A 19,548-nucleotide genomic window follows, 5' to 3' on the forward strand; every position below is an offset into this window, starting at 1 on the left:
TTTCCATGTTATGTTCACCCTAAATGTGATGATCCCGTAGAAGGGGTAGGGCTGCTGGGTCACCTTTAAGACTTGGTGCAGCATTGGCTCAGGTCCTTTGTGAAATTTTGTGATGTGTGATTTTTTTTTTTTTTTGGAAATGGCATGGTACTGATGAGGAAGGGCCCTTGGATTAGACAAGGCCAATCTTGAATTTTGGCTCCAACCCTTAAGAACTTTGTGATTCCGCCTGGTCTACTTAGCAGACCCAGAGATCTCAGTAGGGGTTGTAGCTGCTGAGCGCCTGTTGGTTCTTCTCCTGCAGCTGGTGGGAGTGCATACTCAGGGGCCCCAGGGAGCTGGGCGGGGAGCTGGTCCCCAGGGAGCTGGGCGGGGCCCCCAGCCCCGTCCCCACCTTTAACTGTTGTACCCAGGACTGTGACTGTCACATCCTGTACCGAGATCCGCCCGAATGTGCTTGCTTCTCACACTGACTCTTCCTGGAGGGAGGTCTGGGGAAGGGCAGCGGCAAAGAGAGGGCCTTAGGATCCTTTCTGTAAGCTGTAAGCCCCCAATATCCTTTTATGCGTTCTGTTCTCTTTTGTGACTCTGGGGATTTCCCATCCAAATACTCTTTTAAAAGCCTAGTGATATATTTGATATCACCCATGTATCATTATGACTTTGATGTATAAAAGTGAGTTTTCAAAGACTTTATTATTAAAGAGAAATCATGTTATGAAAAAAGGAGAACAACGGAGTAGTTATTTGTCTCTCCTGAATACTATAGATTTGTCCACTTATTCCCTTACTTCTTGGTGTTATAGAAATAAGAAGATCGTGCATGGTTCCTGGTAATCTCTCATGGTTTCTCTCATGCCCTAGATTCTAGAATAAAATTTATCTTCTGATTTAGATACGTGTAGAGTTATCGCTCTGGTCTTGGAATGTATTGTCATTTCCCAAGTCAATAAATCAAGGAGGCTGACTGAAAACTCCAAAATAACTGAATAACCGAGTTGTTGAGTCACTAACAAGCGTATGCAATTCGTCACTTAACTGATACATGCCGCAATGCGTAAAACTTTGTGAAGGATGTGCTATTGCCCTCTATTTATTTATTTATTTTTAGTTTTATCAGTTAAGTCATCAGGGCAGAGAATATGAAGAAGAGGATATAAAGGGGAAGGACATAAAAAAGGAAGATTTCATATTATTGATTTTAGAGGATAACAGTTTGTTATTTATAGAGCTAGAAGGGGACATTCAGGCATTAGCTCTTTATAATAGAGCACCGCGGTTGTGCTCAGGATGCTATTTTAATCGGAAGGGTCAAGAATAACACTTTTAACTGCTGTTAATAAAGCACACGTGGGGCGCCTGGGTGGCTCAGTCAGTTAAGCATCAGCCTCGGGCTCAGGCCACCAACTCTGGTCCTGTGGTTGAGCCCACACGGGGCCCCTGCTCAGCCAGGAGCCTGCTTCTCCCTCTCCCTCTGCCCCTCTCCCTGCTGGTGCTCTCTCTCTCTCTCTCTCTCTCTCTAATAAGTAGTCTTTAAACACATAATAAAACACAGGTAATGTCTGTTTTAGTACCTCTTAAAAAATTCACCCAAGCCAATTGTTCTCAACCTTTGATTTGCATACACATCAAAGCGAGGCCTTTAAAATTCAGATTCTCAGTCTCCCTCTAAAGATTCTGATTCACTCCCCGGGTGGGTTCCCATAGCTGCATCCTGAGATTCACTGTGGGTGGTTGGCACATTTCTTTTCTCCTCTGAGTCCTGCCAGAACTTCGGAATGTCTGAAAAACAGGACCGTTGTTCTTAACAAAGTCTAAGTAGTTACTGTAGAGTAATGTCAATGTAAAGCCTGGTACCGTCTCCTACTTGCCATTAAATCCTGGTGTTGTGATTGCTTGTGTGACTTTGAAGGTGTCCTGTTTGACGCATCTTGCTATTCCTGTTGTCTGAGTCCAGGGGGTCTGTGTTTGTTGCCTAGAAACAGAAATCAATTGTGGTTAACTGAAGCAAAGAAAAAAAATATTCAAAAGAGCTCATAGAATTGTTGGGCATCGGAAGGACCAATTTTGGAAAAAGAGCAGGAGTCAAGGGAGTTGTGGGTGGGGCTGGGGGCCTGGAAGAGGACCACCTGTGGGGTTGCCCTGCAGGAAGCCTTTGGGCCACATCCTGCCCTTGTGATGCTGCTGAAGAGAACATCAGTGCGGATAGAATATCACTGTCTGACCTGCTCAAGAGTCAGGGTTTGGGGGAGAGTGTTTGCAATTTGTACTGCTCCTCACTCCCTGGCTGGAGATACAGACAAGAGGCAAATCCTAAAAGCAGACTTTTGAAGGCAGTTTTGAAGACTTACTCAGGCATCAGAGTTCCTGACATCTCGGTTTTGTTTCTTATGGTGATGCTGATGAGAAAGCGCAGGTATCAACTATGATTTGTTACTCAGGCCGACTAGTACAGAGTCAGTGGAAAGAGCAAAAGGTCGTCTGAGTCCAGAAACGCAATGTTGACATTAATTCATTAATTTGTAAAGATGTATCTGTTTATTTTATTGAGGGAGAGAGAGAGAAAGAGGGAGAGAGAGAGAGAGAGCTCAAGTGCACTTGAGGGCAGGACAGGGGGAGGGAGAGAATCGCAAGCAGACTCTCTGCTGAGCAGGGATAGCATAAGATCAGGCTATCACTAAAAGTGTGTGACTACTTTTTTTTTCTTATTCATAATATGTAAATATGCCAATCAATTCATGAAATAGGGCTTTTAGATAACAAAGTTTGTTACCATTTGTTACACAGAAAGCCATTTAAAAATTTTAAACCCTGTAAATTTTTTTTTTTTGGAATATTTTCTTGACTGAGACAATATTGGATGCATGAAATAATTGAATATTTCTTGGTGGATTGAAAAATGCAAATTCCTTAAGATCCCTATTCGACTATATATAGGAAATTAAGCACTCTCTAAGGACTTCCACTTATTTTTCAATGCCCAGAGCTAACCAATGTGGCCATACTGGGTGCATGGTGGGCTGGGAATCTCATTATTTTGAATGGATGTCAAGTGAGCCAATGTACCTTAGCTACTATACTGATAATGGTGGAAAACAAATGCACCGGGGGAGTGGGTGGGGAGGGAGAATGAGTAGATGGGGGGCAGAGAGAGAGAGCTCAAACTCTAATAATCAGACAAGGCAATGCAAGGGGAGATGTAATATGTGAGGCACCCAGTCAGCATTTTGAAGAATTTATCAGGAGAGAAATTCTCAACAGGAATGAAATGAGACTGTACTGAAAGGAATTTATAGCTACTATATAAGCAAACAATAGTTTTTGAATAGCATTCACTAAAAAAGTGTTTTTTTAACTAAATTTTTAAAAATACTAAAGTCAGATTGAATTTTTATTTGTTATAACATTTTTATTATATAAGTGTGATATGGTTTTTGACCTAAACTCTTTATGTCAAGTGTACTTGCTGTTAGAGGTAATAATTTATAAATTATTAATTAAAAGATTCTATTATTTATTTATTATTTATTTATTTATTTATTTATTTATTTATTTATTTTTAGATTTTATTTATTTATTCATAGACACAGAGAGAGAGGTAGAGACACAGGGAGAGGGAGAAGCAGCCTCCACGCAGGGAGCCCGATGTGGGACTTGATCTCAGGTCTCCAGGATCACACCCAAGGGCTGCAGGCGGCACCAAACCGCTGCGCCACTGGGGCTGATTTTATTATTTTGTGATTATGATTTATGATATTATTGTTTATGATTTTATTATTAATTAAATTATACCTAAAATGAAATATGATAAAGAAAAGAGGACTTTTAAATGAATGATTTGCAAAGACTCTTTAAAGATCCAAATATTTTTTTTCGATCAAATGGGTCGCATCTAAAAACTAAAAGCAAAAATAAAAATATATAAGAATTCTGCATTCAGTTGCTTCGCAAGGTCAAGTTTTCTCTTGAATTTGAAGAAACCATAAAAGAAAATAATATATGATGCATCATGGGGACTTAGTAGAACAATAATTAAAAAATGAACCCTACGACGAAATGTGGGGCACCTGGGTGGCTCAGTCAGTTGAATGTCTGACTTTTGATTTCCGCTCAGGTCATGATCTCAGGGTCCTGGGATCAAGTCCTGTGTTGGGCTCCATGCTCAGCGCAGACTCTGCTTAACATTCTCTCCCTCTCCTTCCTCCCCTGCTCTTGTCCTTGTGCATGCAGGTGCATGTGCTTTCTCTCTCTTTCAAATAAATAAAGAAACGAAAAATTTTTTAAATTGAAAAAAAGTTATATATTTATATATCTATATGTTTAGAATTAAAAATAAAAATGCCTAAGATATGCATGCATCAATATATGTTATTTTCTCTTTTAACTGACATACAGATTAATTGATCAACTATTAGTTTTGATTAATTTGGATAAGAAGTTGCTAGAGATAAAGCTGGCAGATGCAGCTGGTTGTAATGCAGCAGTTTAAATTAGGTGTGAATACTGTGTTTGAAAAATATGTAGTTGGCCTTTACACATATACACATATTTTTCCAACAGTATTCCATGTGAAATTTCAAACATCCAGCAAAATTGAAAAGAATTTTAGCATTAACACAGCAACTAGTTTCTACTATTATTTTTTTACTCTACTGCGTTATCCTATATGACATTCATCCCTCTATCACCAATCCATCTTTTTGGATCCATTTTAAAGGATGCTGCAGACATCAGTACATGTCTCCAAATACTTTAGCAAGCATATCATTAACTATAGTTCAATTTTTTATGTTTTTTTTTCCTTTAGAGACAAAATGTACATCTGATAAAATGCATAGAACTTGTTATGGTTTTAGAGTTTCACAAAATGCATGGCCCTATATAAACCAAATCTCTGTCAAGGTGTAGAGCATTAGTACCACTCCAGAAAATTTCCATGAGTCTATTTCCAGTCAATCTCTGTCCTCCTCCCTGTCCAAGAGGCAATCATTATGATTATGATCAAAGTATGATCAAATTTGTTATGAATTAGCTTTGCCTCTCCTAGACCTTCATGTAGGCAGAGTTATAGATTTTTCTGGATAAGTCTCTCTCACTTAGCATCATCTTTTTGAGACTCGTCTATGCTGTTGTGGCTGTTGGTAATTTGTTCCTTTCTATTTCTGAGTAGTGTCCCTTCCGTGGATGCACCACAGTGTGCTTATTAATTCTCTTTTATATGAACACTCAGGCTGTTACCAGTCTTTGGCTCTTATCAGTGAAGTTATAATGAAAAGTCTTATACAAGTGTTTGTGTGGACACTATCTCTTTTCTTTGGCTAGGATTCCATTCCCATTGGATTTCACGAGGATAGGAAGCAGCATTAGGGTAGTTTGTATTGTAACCAGACTTCAAAAGTAGGTGTGTTTCTGCAAAACCTTCCTTATTGTGATACAAAGGAATCTGCTTTAGCTTGATCTCATGAACTAGGGAATCAATCCTTAGTGAGATTAAGGTGTTACACTCTACTTTTAGAGAATGTAACTTTTAGGTTCTCTGGGAGGCAATGATGAGAGAGTGAGGATTGCAAAAAGTGTTTATTTATTTATTTTTTTACTTGGATTTGCCATAAGAAAATACCACAGGCTAGGTGGCTTAAACAGAAATTTAGTTTCTCCAGTTCTGGAGGTCAGAAATCCACGATCAAGGCGCCAGCATGTTTGTTTTCTTCTGAGGCCTCTCCTTTACTTGTTGGCTGTTGTCTTTTCACTGTGCCCTCTTCACACGGCCTTTTCTTTGGACACACACACCCAGCTATCTCTCCCTCTTATAAAAGTCCTATTGGATTAGGGTCCCATCCTTATGAACTTAGTTAACTCTGATTACTTCCTTAAAGGTCCTCCTTATTTCCAAAGACAGTCACATTTGGGATTAGGTCTTCAACTTCTGAATTTTGAGGGGATACAAGTCACAGTTCAGTCCAGAACAAGCTTTATGGAGAGGTAACACCTGTGGAAGATTAAAAGGGAAAGATGCATTGCTTAGGCAAGGAAAGATTTCAAGCCATGATGTAAGTCTATGGAAGGAGTGAGGGAAGGAAGCAGAAGATGGTGGGGAAAGCCTTAGCCAGTAATAGAGATCATAGTAAACTCAAAGGAGAACTTTGGAGCTAAGTTTGCCCATTGGGACACTGATGTGGGAAGAAATGGCTAGAACCTAATACCCTTGCCGTGGTCTTTGGCTGAAGGCTTTGTGGGAAGAATATAGCCTTTAGGTTATAAAATATAGCCATTTTATACCCTGATGGTCACCTTGCCTATGTGACATTTCCCCCTATAAATCTAAAGATTCTTTGTGTGATTACCATAAATAATCCCAAATCATATACATCCTTCTCAGAATATTCCATAGATAAAGACTAACCTTCCATCAAATATGATTATTCTATTTCGTAGGCAGTCTAATTACCAAGATTTTACAAGATCATTAAACGGGCACACATGCCTTCTTCCTTTCCCCAGGAGAATCTCTACTCTCCTACCAAATGAGGAGGGAAATGAATCACAGTCTAGTTCCTTTAACTTCCTTCTCCCCAGTAGATGGTCTGATACTACTTAAAATCCAGTTTATATTATTACCTTAAATGACTAGGAAAGACAAGTTCATAAGACAGAAAGTAAATTAGTGGTTTCCTGGGTCTGGGAGTGGGAAAAGCGATGAACTTCATGGACATAAGAGATCTTGTTGGTGGGATGAAAATGTACTAAAACTGATTTTTGATGATGGTTACACCACTTGGTGAAATTACTAAGATCATTGAATTATAAATGTGAAATGGGTGAATTTTACCATATGTAAAATTATAAAGTTGTTAGAAAATGAATGTTGCAAATAAAACAGAATGGCAGATAAAAATATGTCAGATTTGGGAGAAAAAAACGTATCTGAAGAACATGTTTAATTAGTGCAATTCAGTATATCAACTTTGCAAATCACAGACTTGCTTAATGAACAGTGTTATCTTAAGATAATTCAGTCCAATTATATTATTATATACTCTATAATTTATAGGATAAGTAATTTTCTTTAGAATATCAAAAAAAAGTTATATAAAATTAAAAATCAGGGTTACAGTTTCTTTCTCTTCCCATCCAAATAAACAATGATAAAGCCATAGTAATTTGCAAATCATGAAACTAGGTCATTTTGAGAAAAATTATAACAGATATAAATAGCCTCCAAAATTCAAATTATAGCAACAGGAGACGTTTGGTATGTCATAATATACAATGGATTGAGGAAATGCTCTGGAAGTGTTCCAAATGCAGTACATATGGCATATATTTGAATCCTACACCGAGAGGCTGTTCTGCATTGTTGATCATAAATTGGGTTGGCTAAGTAATTAAACTGAATTTTTTGGAGGTGAAAGACATTGTTTTCGTGGCACGTTTTACTTGTACTGTTCTGTATATAGTTAATAATAGTACATTACTGAGCCAAATTCTTAAAGTAATTCAATTATAGTAAATGATAATACTCAACTAAGAGAGTCATTAATCACTTTTAATCTATCTCTTGCAGGCATAGGATTCTTTTTAGGGCATAGACTTTGTAATGATTTAGTTTTAGGAAATCATGTACAAGTATATTTAGTTTTAATAATTCATGAAGTACTAAAATATTGAACAACTTCAATCAGATCCACAATAAACTTATTAGCTGGAAAAATATAGCATAGATTCACATATTTTAATTTGAGACTGTAAAGTTTATGATATGTTAAATGTTTGGAATGAAGAATTTTTCATTCACTGTTAGAATTTGTAGGCCTCAGGAGAAGTCTGAAGATACCATGTTCTTTGTTACTTCTCCATTCATCTCAGGTAGCAAAAAAACATTTTTGTGGCACTGGGAATTTTTTTCCCTATTCACCCACTTGCTATATCATTTTCTTTATTATTATTATTACTATTACTATTTTTATTACTATTAGTTTATGCCATTCTAGAATACTGGCTTCAGGTTTTTTCCCTTTGTCTATGTTTCCTGAGTTTGAGATTGGCACCAGGACCTCATTTCCTAGGCCTTCTAACGTCTTTCTTCACTGGTTTTAGGGTTCAGGAGGAAGCACTGGCAGGATCACCTGTACTGATGGTCTCTAGTCTCTCAGCAATCTACTTGGACTTACTTGTTCTGCTTTTTGGTACTGAGTGTTTGAGAGAAACTAGAGTTTGGGGATATAATAAAATGTATGGGTACCTATGTACATATGAAAAGATATCAACTCATCATTATTTGCAAGGCTTGAGTGCTGGGTGTCCAGGGCTTCCCCTGTTCTTTTATTTTTTTGTTTGGGAATCTTTAGATCTCTAATGGACTTTAAGTAAATCTTCATCATGGGCATGTATTGGAGGGTAAAATCCTTCTATAAAATATGATGAAATATTTTGTTTCGTGGGCAATTAAAAAAGAAACCAACTTAGCTCAAGATATAGAAAAAATACTGATTCAGGAAAAAAATATACATATTTTTCTTTTTTTTGAGAGAGGGCAGAGGAGAGTCAGAGGGAGAAGGAGAGGAAGAGAGAATCTTAAGCAGATTTCACGTCCGGCATGGAGTGTGACACAGGGCTGGATCTCACAATTCTGAGATCATAACCCGAACTGAAATCAAGAGTTGGACGCTTAACTGACTGAGCCACCCAGGCCCCCTCTCCCTTTTATTTTCAGGAAGGAATATTTAGGAGTCGTTGCTTGGAACATTCTGAATCTGAAAGCTTTATTTGCTCAGACTTTTGGGAAAACATTGGTTATATGGGAGTCTTCAGAAAATACTGTCTTTAAAGAAAATTCTTACAGTATGGAAGACCAAAATTAAAAATGGAAGGTCAAGTTGAAGTTAAAAACAAACAAACAAACAAACAAACAAACAAACAAACTTGTCTTTAAGAAAGAAACTATGGAAAATAGAAGTGGACAGAAACTGTGGGAAATGGAATTTGCACGGCCAAACTTTTCATAATAAATAATTTTCATAATTATTTTCATAATTTATAAACCCAGCTGAATGTTATCTAAAGTGCAGGCAGTGTGACCTAATTTGAGGAAAGGAGATCTAGGTCTTGCACTATGGTTGTAGAGGGTATTTGGTGGAACCCTCAAAGTAGAAAGGATACCCAAGGTCAGGGAAAAGCTGAAAAGAGAATTTAGAACGTGGAAAGGGAGGCAAAGACTTTAAGGTAGATCTTAGGAGGCATTTTAAGAAGAGGTATAATCCAGCAACCCAGGAGCCAATGTGGTGTTGGCGTGTAAGAACCAGGAGGGAGTCCTTCCGTTGGGATGAGGAGCTGGAGGCCAGAGGGATTCCTGAGTAGGCAGTAGTGTCAACAGGGTGGCAGAAAGCCAACTACTAAGTCAAGCATGACACACAAAAAGAAGAGGAGGCAATGGGGAGTGTGAGGAAGGAGATTCTATGAATGTTTTTTAGTCAGTTGCTTATTATTAGGAAGTATCTCAGAAAAAGAACAAAAGCTGTGTCTCTTGACTCAGTCCACATAATTTGGAATTGAGGTGCAGCCATATAGGGGTGAAGGGGAATCTCAAGCACATTGGGACCTGAAGGTGTGAGTGTCAGTGCTCAGGGTGGGAGCCTCGGGGCCTGCAGTGGCCATCATTACCAAAACGGAAATATTTTCTAGCCTTTCTAATGGCAGCCTCTAATCACGTTTTAATTGGGGAGCCCTAAGTGATTGAAAAAAACTCTTTCAAGACCAAGAAAAACCTAGAAGCCATTGATGCCTTTGTCTTTTTCTTACATTTTTGCCAATTAAACTAAGTATGTGATCCGTCAATGAAACGAGGTCTGTGATGGATTAGAGGATTGTATACGACATGCAAAATACCAGACAGTAAGGTTCAAAGGTTCTTAAATTTGATTCTGTTTTTACCGTTACTCGTACACTAAGTGATTATGAATCTGCTGTTGTCATTTGGGCTTCGATATCAACCTTCCATCTACTCTAGGAATTCACAAGTTGGGCTTTTAAGAGATGACATGGAAGACTTACCAGAGTTTCTTCAAGAAGAAGCTTAAGCTCTAATCAGATTTTGGAATGAAAGTCTTCTGCTTTTGACTACATTGGAAGAAAAAAGGAGAGGACTTTCACTTATCTCACTTAATCTATGGGAACAAAGGATTTAGAATATTGTTTTATTCACAAGGGAAAAATGATTTAGTGCCTCAAGTATCAAAGAAAGAACTAAAAAGAGAAATTGAAACATCTTTGCAAGCTTTTTCTCTCTTTCCCTTGGATCCTTTTCATAGGAAAAGTGAGGATATTTTAATAAAAGCTCTCCTTGGGGGGGGGTTGCTCATTTTTCTTTGTTGATGTATTAAAATATGAAATAAAATATCAAATAATCTTCTCTAGCGTTTCTCAGTTTTTCCTCATCAAATATAACAACCTGCTGCTCAGTGCCTAACAGAAGAACAAGCCAATAGGCAAACAGACAAATGTTTACACATCAAAAAACTAGCAAAATAGGAAACATGGCATCTTACTCTTTATTACATGGGTTAAATGATATGAAAGTCACATTGTTGGTTTGTGTCTTCTCCTAGAAAAACAGAGGTATTAATAAAACTCCTGAATTATCTAAAAAAATAAAATAAAATAAAATAATAAAATAAAATAATAAAATAAAATAAAATAAAATATAATAATAAAAAAACTCCTGCATTAGCAGCAGAGTCTGCTCAATATACTCCTACGTGGTCTCTGTAGCAAGAGAGCAGAGCTCACTCAACATTTCCCTCTGGCTAAATGTGTTCCGTCTATATTCCTGTGCTCTGTCTCACTAAACATTATTAAGTACATAATTAGCTAAATGATTTTAACAAGATAAAAATGATGCTCTTAAATTGAGATTTAAATTAAAAGTTTAAATTAAATTAAATTACGAGTTGTCCTTCTTGGTGCTGGAGAGACACTTTTACAAATGGAAATTTCCTTTATAATGTAAATTTCCTATACAAGAAGGGAAATTTATGCAGTTCTTAGAGCTTTTCCTGCAGATGCTCTTCTTCAATTGCCTTCAGTTCAAAATAGTCCTTACAACAAAGAGGCATATTTTGGGGTGGCATATTTTGGTCTCTTTCAATATATTGACAAAAATATATTTTATTTATATATAAATATATATATATACACATAAATATTATAATCTTGGAATATGCATCTATGCTCTCTCTCTACAATCAACAAAATCCTTTCTGAAACATAAAAAAATGAATGACTAAAAAGTTCTTAGCCTCTTCAAACTTCCTTTTTTTGGTAGAGATTTTAAGAATTCTTAGGATAGGTTTATCAAGGCAAAAATTGCATTGGACCAAGCTGAATAATAGACAAAGACATTATTTAAGACTATTGCAGTAGGGGAATGATAGCAGAAGCGGAGAGCTGGATGAGTTGTAAGCACTGGGTGGGCAAGGGGAAAAGTACTTGAGGTGTTTGTAGGGGAGGTTGGTCAGTGGGATGCGCCGAACACTTTCAGTTACTTCCTGAGTTTGCAAATGTTTTGTTTTGTTTTGTTTTTCTCCATGATTAGGCCATCTGTGTTTGTAATTGGTACCTACCCAGAAGTTAGGCTCCTACCCTCCTAGAAACTGCCAGAGACGGGCTTCTCTTGATGATTACATTTCAAAAGGGTTGGTTCCCAGGTCTTTGAGAAGGGTTTCTTGGGCAGCAAAACTGATGAGAGGCCGTTAGAAAGATTTACGTCTCAAAGGAGCAGAGCAATAATTTACAACTACAAATTTTCTAAAGAAAATGGTCTAAGAAAAGAGGGGCCAGGGCCTAGCCTCAGGAAGAAGACTGTTTCTTAGGCCGAGGGATTGTTGAGACTCTTGTGCTCTGTTTATTTGATCAGAATCTTTTGCTTATAAATCTGAAGCTCCTAATTATGCAGACAATACTTTGGTATTGAAGAAGCGTATGCACGTGTTTTGATCTTCAGTAACTTTCCTTCGTGCGCTCGATGATGTAAAATGCAATCACGTGGCCGTCGTTGATGGTACCGATAGTGGAGGATGACTTTACGTGAGCTTTCTTAGTTTTGAAAAGTTTAGAGACTACGTGGGCAGCTAAGTTTCAATATATTAATCGATGAGGGTATTTCCTTTGGCTTACTGCTTTTTTGAGAGTGTTTGCTTCAATTTTTATCAACTAAATATTTTTATTAATACATGGTTTAATTCCTTTGTAGTTGTCATTCAAATAAATAGGTGGCTTTGATGTGAGAAGTATTGAATTTCCTTTTATTAACCTATACAGATGGATTTAGCTAAGACCAAAAATTCTGAATTCTCTGGGCTTTTCAAACTTCTGCTTCCCAACATCCATTCTACAGCACATTAGTTCTATAATTTTTGTTCTTGCCAGGACAAGTACATGGCATTTACCCCACTTTTAATAGACAAGAGACATTTCAATGATTTAGTCTTGATTTTTTTGTTTTGCTCATTTTTCTTGTCTTAACATAGCTTTTTATTTCCCTCAACTCCGAGTTTATGACAAAAATGAATTTTTAAAATTATCAGTATATCTGAGTCCTGTTGGGAAAATATAATTAAAAATAAAATCTCCTGCCAACCCCGTGAATCTTTTCCACAAGGTGTAGGTAGCAAAGAATGAAACAATTTTAATATTTATAGTCATTAAACCCAACTGTGGTGTGCATCACAGGCAATATGCTAAAGAGATTGCAAAGACAAAAGGAAATACTCCTTTTTATGTAGCCAGGCAGATACAATCCATTACACACATGTTAATTGTCTTTATCCAAGGAAGAATAAAACTGCATTTATCTTCTTGACAACCAGGAGGTTTCAACTTGGAGCCCAGGCACCTAGGCTCAACTCTGACAGAGACAGGGAGCTGGGGCTTCGTCCTCCCTGATGAGTTCACAGGTTAAGGGGACAGTTCAGGCCTCCACCCCCACCCCCTCCCAGAAAGACCTTCCCAGAGTACAAAGTTGCCAAAGAGCTCATTTAACATTTTTTGGAGGATCATTTAACTTTTAAGAAGATTTACATATATTTAAATCTCGAAAGACGGAGAAAGCGTTTATTTATTTATTTTCTAAAGATTTTATTTATTTATTCATGAGAGACACAGAGAGAGGCAGAGACATAGGCAGAGGGAGAAGTAGGCTCCATGCAGGGAGCCCGACGTGGGACTCGATCCCAGATCCTGGGATCATGCCCTGAGCTGAAGGCAGATGCTTAACTGCTGAGCCACCCAGGCGTCCCGAGAAAGCGTTTATAATTTCAGATCTTTTAGAAGGAATGCTAACGGTAAGGGAGGGGTGGGGAAGTGTGACCCAACCCACATGAGTTTGCATGTCACAGAACTGCACCAGGTGAGTTGTTGCACAGACAACTTTACTTGCAGCAGATAAGGAGATCCTGGGAAGGCTTCCAAAGCTCTAACTCTCTGAGAGGGGGTGGATGGGTATCTTTTGTGTAGGGCTGGGATGCATATTTAGATAGGGAGGCCTCCTTGTTGTATGTAGAGGGGGCATGAAGTCGCCCACCCATTAAGGGGCAGTGCCTTTACATACATTGTATGTTATGTAAATGAGGCTGAGGTTCCTCCCTGGGTGGGGAGTTTGCTATGATAATGAGGTAAACGTAACTGTAGGTCTTCCAGAGGTTACTCCATGGTCCGTCTGCGCAGTTGGGAGTCTGGGGTGTAGCTCCACCGCCTGGGAGGTCTGGGCCGGGGGGAGGTCTCATCAGGAAAGTCCCCATCACCTGAGGGCTGGTTTCAGGTGTCACTTGCATGAGTGAAGAGGTGAGCTGGAAGAAGAGCTGAAGGAAAAACGAAGACCAGCATTAGTGAGGGCAAAGCAGATGAGGAGTCAAGGTCAGGTCTTGGGTTCGAGCTGGCGACACAGTTCTGCGTTCTCCTTCACAAAGGGGGAACTTTTACACGGAGATATTTTAGATTTGTGTTCACCCTTATAATCTGTGCAACTTTCTTTTAAACTATTTTCTCCAACTTTAAACTTACAGGACCAAAGGTAATGTATTTAACCATTTAGCAGCTAAAAGTCCCAGATAAGTGCTTCCTTGGTTAAAGGTATCCTTTGTGAATTATTGAGACCACCTTGACATTTTATCAGAAATTATTTTTAAAACCTCACAAAATCTGTTTATTTAAAACACAATAAAAAGGAATTAGAGGCATATCTGAATTTTTGTAGTGATTGCAAATCAATGAGTTTGAGTAAGTAATTAGTTTGAATAAGTAATTAATTGTGAGAACATTTATTTGCCTATGTCTCTATTCTAACTGTGCCCAAATTGCACAGCAAGATTCTTAAAGCTTCACATTTATTCATGAAATTGGAAAATTTGGATGGACATATTACTTTCAAACCGAATCATGTTTAGAATTTTTAAATTCGTTCTTTCATTCATTCACGGATTATTTATTGAAGGTCGACTCTGTATAAATCACTCTTCAGGGATCGGAGAAAGATTTAGTGAACAAGGGACTAGATGTTTCCAGGTGCTAATGTTTGTCATGATCCTACAATGTTCAGGGAGTCAGAATGAAAATAATATTTGCATTTATATAATGTATTGGAAAGAAATATGTGTTCCTTAAGAAAAATGTTAATAGATATTCGTGCATTTCCATATTTTAAGGTTCCTCCATTTGCAACTTTTCCACATATGCCCGTGAGGTGATCACTTACAGTGTTGCTGAGGCACAGATTTGAATTTAAGTTGCTGCAAAACACGTGAGCTGCAACAAGTAAATGATCTGGTAAGTGAAGTTAGCTGGCTGCCACAAAGCACATCACAATTTGACTCTGTAATTCTCTACTTATTGTTAAGTGTGAATGTAATAATTCTTGTGAAGTTATTTGGTTTTGGAATCTTGGAGTAAATTTATATCCATTGTTTCCACGTTTAAGAGAGTTTTAGGATATATCATTTCGTAAGCTGAGATTATTTTATGCTTTTGGTGATTCATTGCCTCTCTTTTAGTTTTTCACTTAGCATTTTTATTAAACCTTTTTTGGAAAGTTTAAATGGTAGCAGTGGAAGGATAAGAATGTCTATCAAAGATTTTTTTTCTTCTTTTTTTTTTGAGGTTGTTGATTGGTCAAAGCTATAAAAACTTTATAAGGAGTGAGCAGAGTGAGGAGTAACATTGGGGTTGGCGATACTGATCAGGGTAAAGGAATCCCATGGAGAAGATCTAACAGGACCAGAATCACTGCTCAAAGGAAGGTCATTACCCAGGAATAAAAGAACTCGAACTTGCGTTTTTCTTCTTTTGTTTCTTTTTGTTTTTAATGCAGGAGATCATGTTCCATGTTGGTAAGACATACAAGATATTAATTATTCCGAGAAAAAAGGCCGTGTCGTTTTATTTAGAATGGTTTATTTTGTTCAAGTTCTTAAAGTTTACCCAAGGAAGGGGAAGGTTGAGTAGTTTTTTTTTTTTTTTTTTTTTTTTTTTTTTTAATACTGGTTGTCACTCTTTGGCCTCAGACTCTTCAATCATTTTTCGCTGCTGTTACAGTGAAGTCCAACGTCCCCAGTGTGGACTGGGAGGCCTTCCACGGTAGAGCCCATGGTGACTGGTCTAGGCCTGTGCTTCGCAGTGCACAGTGACAGTTCTCTCTGCTGTGCTGTTTCAAGCCGCTGCGACTTGGCTGATTCTTTCCCCATCCTGCCCTCCTGGGAGCGAATCACTCAGGGAAGATTTCCTGGGTGATAGGACACCTTAGCAGAAAAATAGCTTACTCAAAGAGTTCTCAAGCTCTGGAGTTTGGAGAGTACTCCAGAAGCTCGCTTGTTGGACTACAGATTCCTAGGTTTCCAGGAAATTTCAGATTCAGCAGGCCTGGGAGGTGAACCCCAGAAGCAGCATTTTTAGCAACCACTACAGGGGATTCGATGCAGGCGGTTCATGATCACGCTCTGGAATAACCTGCCTTACAAGATGAGGGGCCCTCAGAGAGGCAGGAAAGAGTCTGGATAACGGAATAAAATGGCATTCCAGGCGCAGGAACACCTTGAACAAAGCCATATAAAAGCGGTGGTATGCTGGAGCTCGCTCATACTGGCTTGCCAAAGTTGGCAGCTAAATCTTCAGGAATTTTGTGTGCTGCTTGTTAAACGCAGCCATTATTAAAATTAGATTTATATGAATTTGCAATTAAACAGATCACATTAAAAGCATCAGTAATAAACAGAAAACTCATCACTTTCTAATTATTTCACCACATTCACTATTATCTATGCTTTGTTAAGGTTACTTATGTCTGTTGTGTCTGTGTGGTGGGACCGCTACGTAATTATGTGCTGCTGGGAATGTCTTCCTAGGTCCATCTTCAGTGACTCCATGCCGGTAGCTTGGCGTAGGCCGTAACAGGAGTATTTGCTGTCTAGGAATGAGCAAATGTTACAAACCAGGTTCTACCTACATCCCCTTCTCCCCCAGGCCTATTTATACCGCTTCGCTGCATAAGGAGTGAAAACAGGAATTGGTTATATCTCGTAAAATATAAGCAGTGTGATACTTCTGGAATTTCCACTGGATGTAGCTAACTATGGAACTCAGGAAGCAGGCATTGCCGTGTCGCAGTGTGCTTTGTGACCCAGTTTTGAGACACACGGACTTTATTCTATTGATGACGGGAAACCATTGTGTCAGGTTAGGCTGTAGAGTGCTTTCATCAGATTTGTTTTGAAAAGGGGGCTCCGCGGAGGATAATTTTGAAGCTGACAAAACCGAAGACCAGGAGACCATATCCATTTAAGCGTTGGTGATGAATTGGACCATGGTATTGGGGAAATATTTAGAAGTTAAATTTGATAATGATTAGGGAGATCGTGAGAAAGAGGCAAGGGTCATGTACGACTGACATCTCCAACCTAGATGACTGGGTGGGTGACGATAACAAGCCAGTGAGATAGAGAATCCAAGACTAAGAAGAGCAAGTCAAGATGAGGAAAATGATGTTTACACTAGAGATTTGTTGTTAGATATGTTAAATCTCCTTATCGCACTTCCCAAACTTTTTCATGTTATGACACCTGCAGAGAATGATAATGTGGCATATGAGCTAAAAGGAAGAGGCTACTTAAGATTAGACGCAACCGAGTTCTGGGTTCTAGTCTCCTTGGCTCCTGCTCTGATTGGATCAAAGCTGAAGAGATCCATATGGTGACCCACATATTACCCGGGGGGACATGTTTCATTTCAGAAGCTTCCATATTTTTTTTTTTTTATTGGTGTTCAATTTACTAACATACAGAATAACCCCCAGTGCCCGTCACCCATTCACTCCCACCCCCCACCCTCCTCCCCTTCCAACACCCCTAGTTCGTTTCCCAGAGTTAGCAGTCTTTACGTTCTGTCTCCCTTTCTGATATTTCCCACAGAAGCTTCCATATTATACTCATTATCATCTTGTATCTCTAAACTCATAAGCAACATCAGGAAAGGGCGTTGGGGTGAACGTGCATGTGTGGGAGTGTATGTTTGTGTTACATAATACGATTCATGTGGTCAAACGCTCACAGAGCTCAGTTAAGTTACACATTTAATATTGATGTGACCCGCTGGAAGGTGAGAGAGTTGAGAATGAGACACATAAATTAAGACTCTAGCATTTCTTTCAAAATTAGAGCAATTGCAGTCACTCTGATTGAGGTTTCTGTCACCACCACTATAGCCTTGTGTTTCTTTGTTATCGCTGAAAAGAAGGAGGAAAATGCAATTGAGAATTGAGTTCCCTTAATCTAATTGGGAGTGCAAAAGGAAGCAAGTTAATGTCTTTTTTTTTCCCCAGATAATCTTAATTGGCAATTATAGTACAAAGAAAATTGAATATTTTTAGTAGAAATTGAGAGAGGAGACTGCCCAAGTTCTGGCCTACAGCCAGAAGACTTCTAACAGTAAGAAATACCTAAATGTCTATATCCTTTAAGGCCTGAGAAAGTTGTTATTTTTATTTACGATAACGTACCAGCGCATATGATTTTATTTTCTTTCTCAGACCCATATCCAGTTAAATCTATGCTTGTCATCATATTTTTGTATGCTAAAAATGAAGAAGTAGCATCCCTGGAATGTTATTCTGTATTTATGGCAGCCATGAGATAAACTATATGATAAAATAAAAAGATCCAGGTTGGTATAGAAACAGTATCCACATGAGTGTTATGTAAAAATTAAAAACCATTTCATCCTTTTGGAGCTCCCAGGTTGGGCAGGAGGAGACAAGCACACCGGCAGTGTGGTGGTAGTATAAATACGGCAGGTGCAGAGTGTGAAGGAGATGCTCTTTACTCCCGGAGCCTGAGAGGAAGGCAAAGGGGAAGGCCAGGGAGGTAGTGTGAGTGGGGACCAAGTCTTCCAGGCACATGAGGGCATCAGAGAACACTGTTCCTGTGGCATTTCAGGCGGTGCTATATTATTAGGTTTTATGAGACGATAGAATGGGAGATGGGATAGGCAAGCAAGGACCACAACATGGAAACCAGGAAAAATTGCTGAAAGTTTAGAGCTTAGCCTGAAAACAAATGGAGACCCATTGGGAGATCTTATAAGGGGACAGATAAGAATAGTTTTGAGATTCTTTCTTTCTTTCTTTCTTTCTTTCTTTCTTTCTTTCTTTCTTTCTTTCTTTCTTTCTTTCTTTTCCTTCTTTTCTTTCTTTCTTTCTTCTTTCTTTCTTTTCTTCTTTCTTTCTTTTCCTTTTCTTTCTTTCTTTCTTTCTTTCTTTCTTCTTTCTTTCTTTTCTTCTTTCTTTCTCTTTCTTTCCTTTCTTTCTTCTTTTTCTTTTCTTTCTTTCGTTTTGAGTTTTAGAGAGGATCCTTCATCAGGGATGTGGAGAATAGAGAGGAGGGGGGATGACCGAGGTAGCAGGGCAGGAGACCAGTTGAGGGACTTAGTAGTCCAAGTGAAAAGTCCTGTAAACCTGAATTTAAGCAATGGCAGTGTGGGTATTGAAGAAGGGAGGGATTCAGACCTGTTTAGGAAAGGGAGTTTAGAGACTAGTTGAGAAAATGAGACAGAAGGGGCAAATCGAGATTCATTTGGTCTAATGTGTTGGGTACATAGTGGTACTTTTTCCTGGCAGAGACGATAAAGTAGTTGAGCACACTGCAGTGCGTTACACTGATTGCCATCACTACCAAAGCCTCTATGTCTAACGACATCTTGTCATCACCAAGATGACGTCTTATGAGAAGTTAATTATGGATGTCACATGACTGGAATAGTGAGAAGACAAGAAAATTAATTTTGCATTTCTGATGAGAAATGAACATTTCTACGAGGAAATATATGTAAATACTTAAGGTAACAAAGGTGTTGCTGCTGCATATTATTTTTTTTATAGCTACAACTTCTTCTACTTGGAATGACCGAATAAAAAGTGGTGCAATATAATGAGGTATTCGATAAATTAGGCCAGTTTAGTTATGTGAAGAATAGATGTTAAAACAAGGGTAGGTTTTACTTAACAAGGTGAAC

General features: G+C 38.4%; 1 long non-coding RNA gene across 1 annotated transcript in view; it reads left to right on the forward strand.

The window, feature by feature from the left end:
• Positions 1-14,695: 14,695 nt before the first annotated feature.
• LOC144304692 (uncharacterized) overlaps positions 14,696-19,548 on the forward strand; it is a 55,377-nt gene continuing 50,524 nt past the window's right edge. The window contains exon 1 of the long non-coding RNA XR_013371627.1: positions 14,696-14,817. This is a non-coding gene — a long non-coding RNA (uncharacterized LOC144304692). The remainder of the gene's footprint in view (positions 14,818-19,548) is intronic.

Source organism: Canis aureus, chromosome 34 (genome assembly GCF_053574225.1).
Source record: "Canis aureus isolate CA01 chromosome 34, VMU_Caureus_v.1.0, whole genome shotgun sequence".
Taxonomy (NCBI): domain Eukaryota; kingdom Metazoa; phylum Chordata; class Mammalia; order Carnivora; family Canidae; genus Canis; species Canis aureus.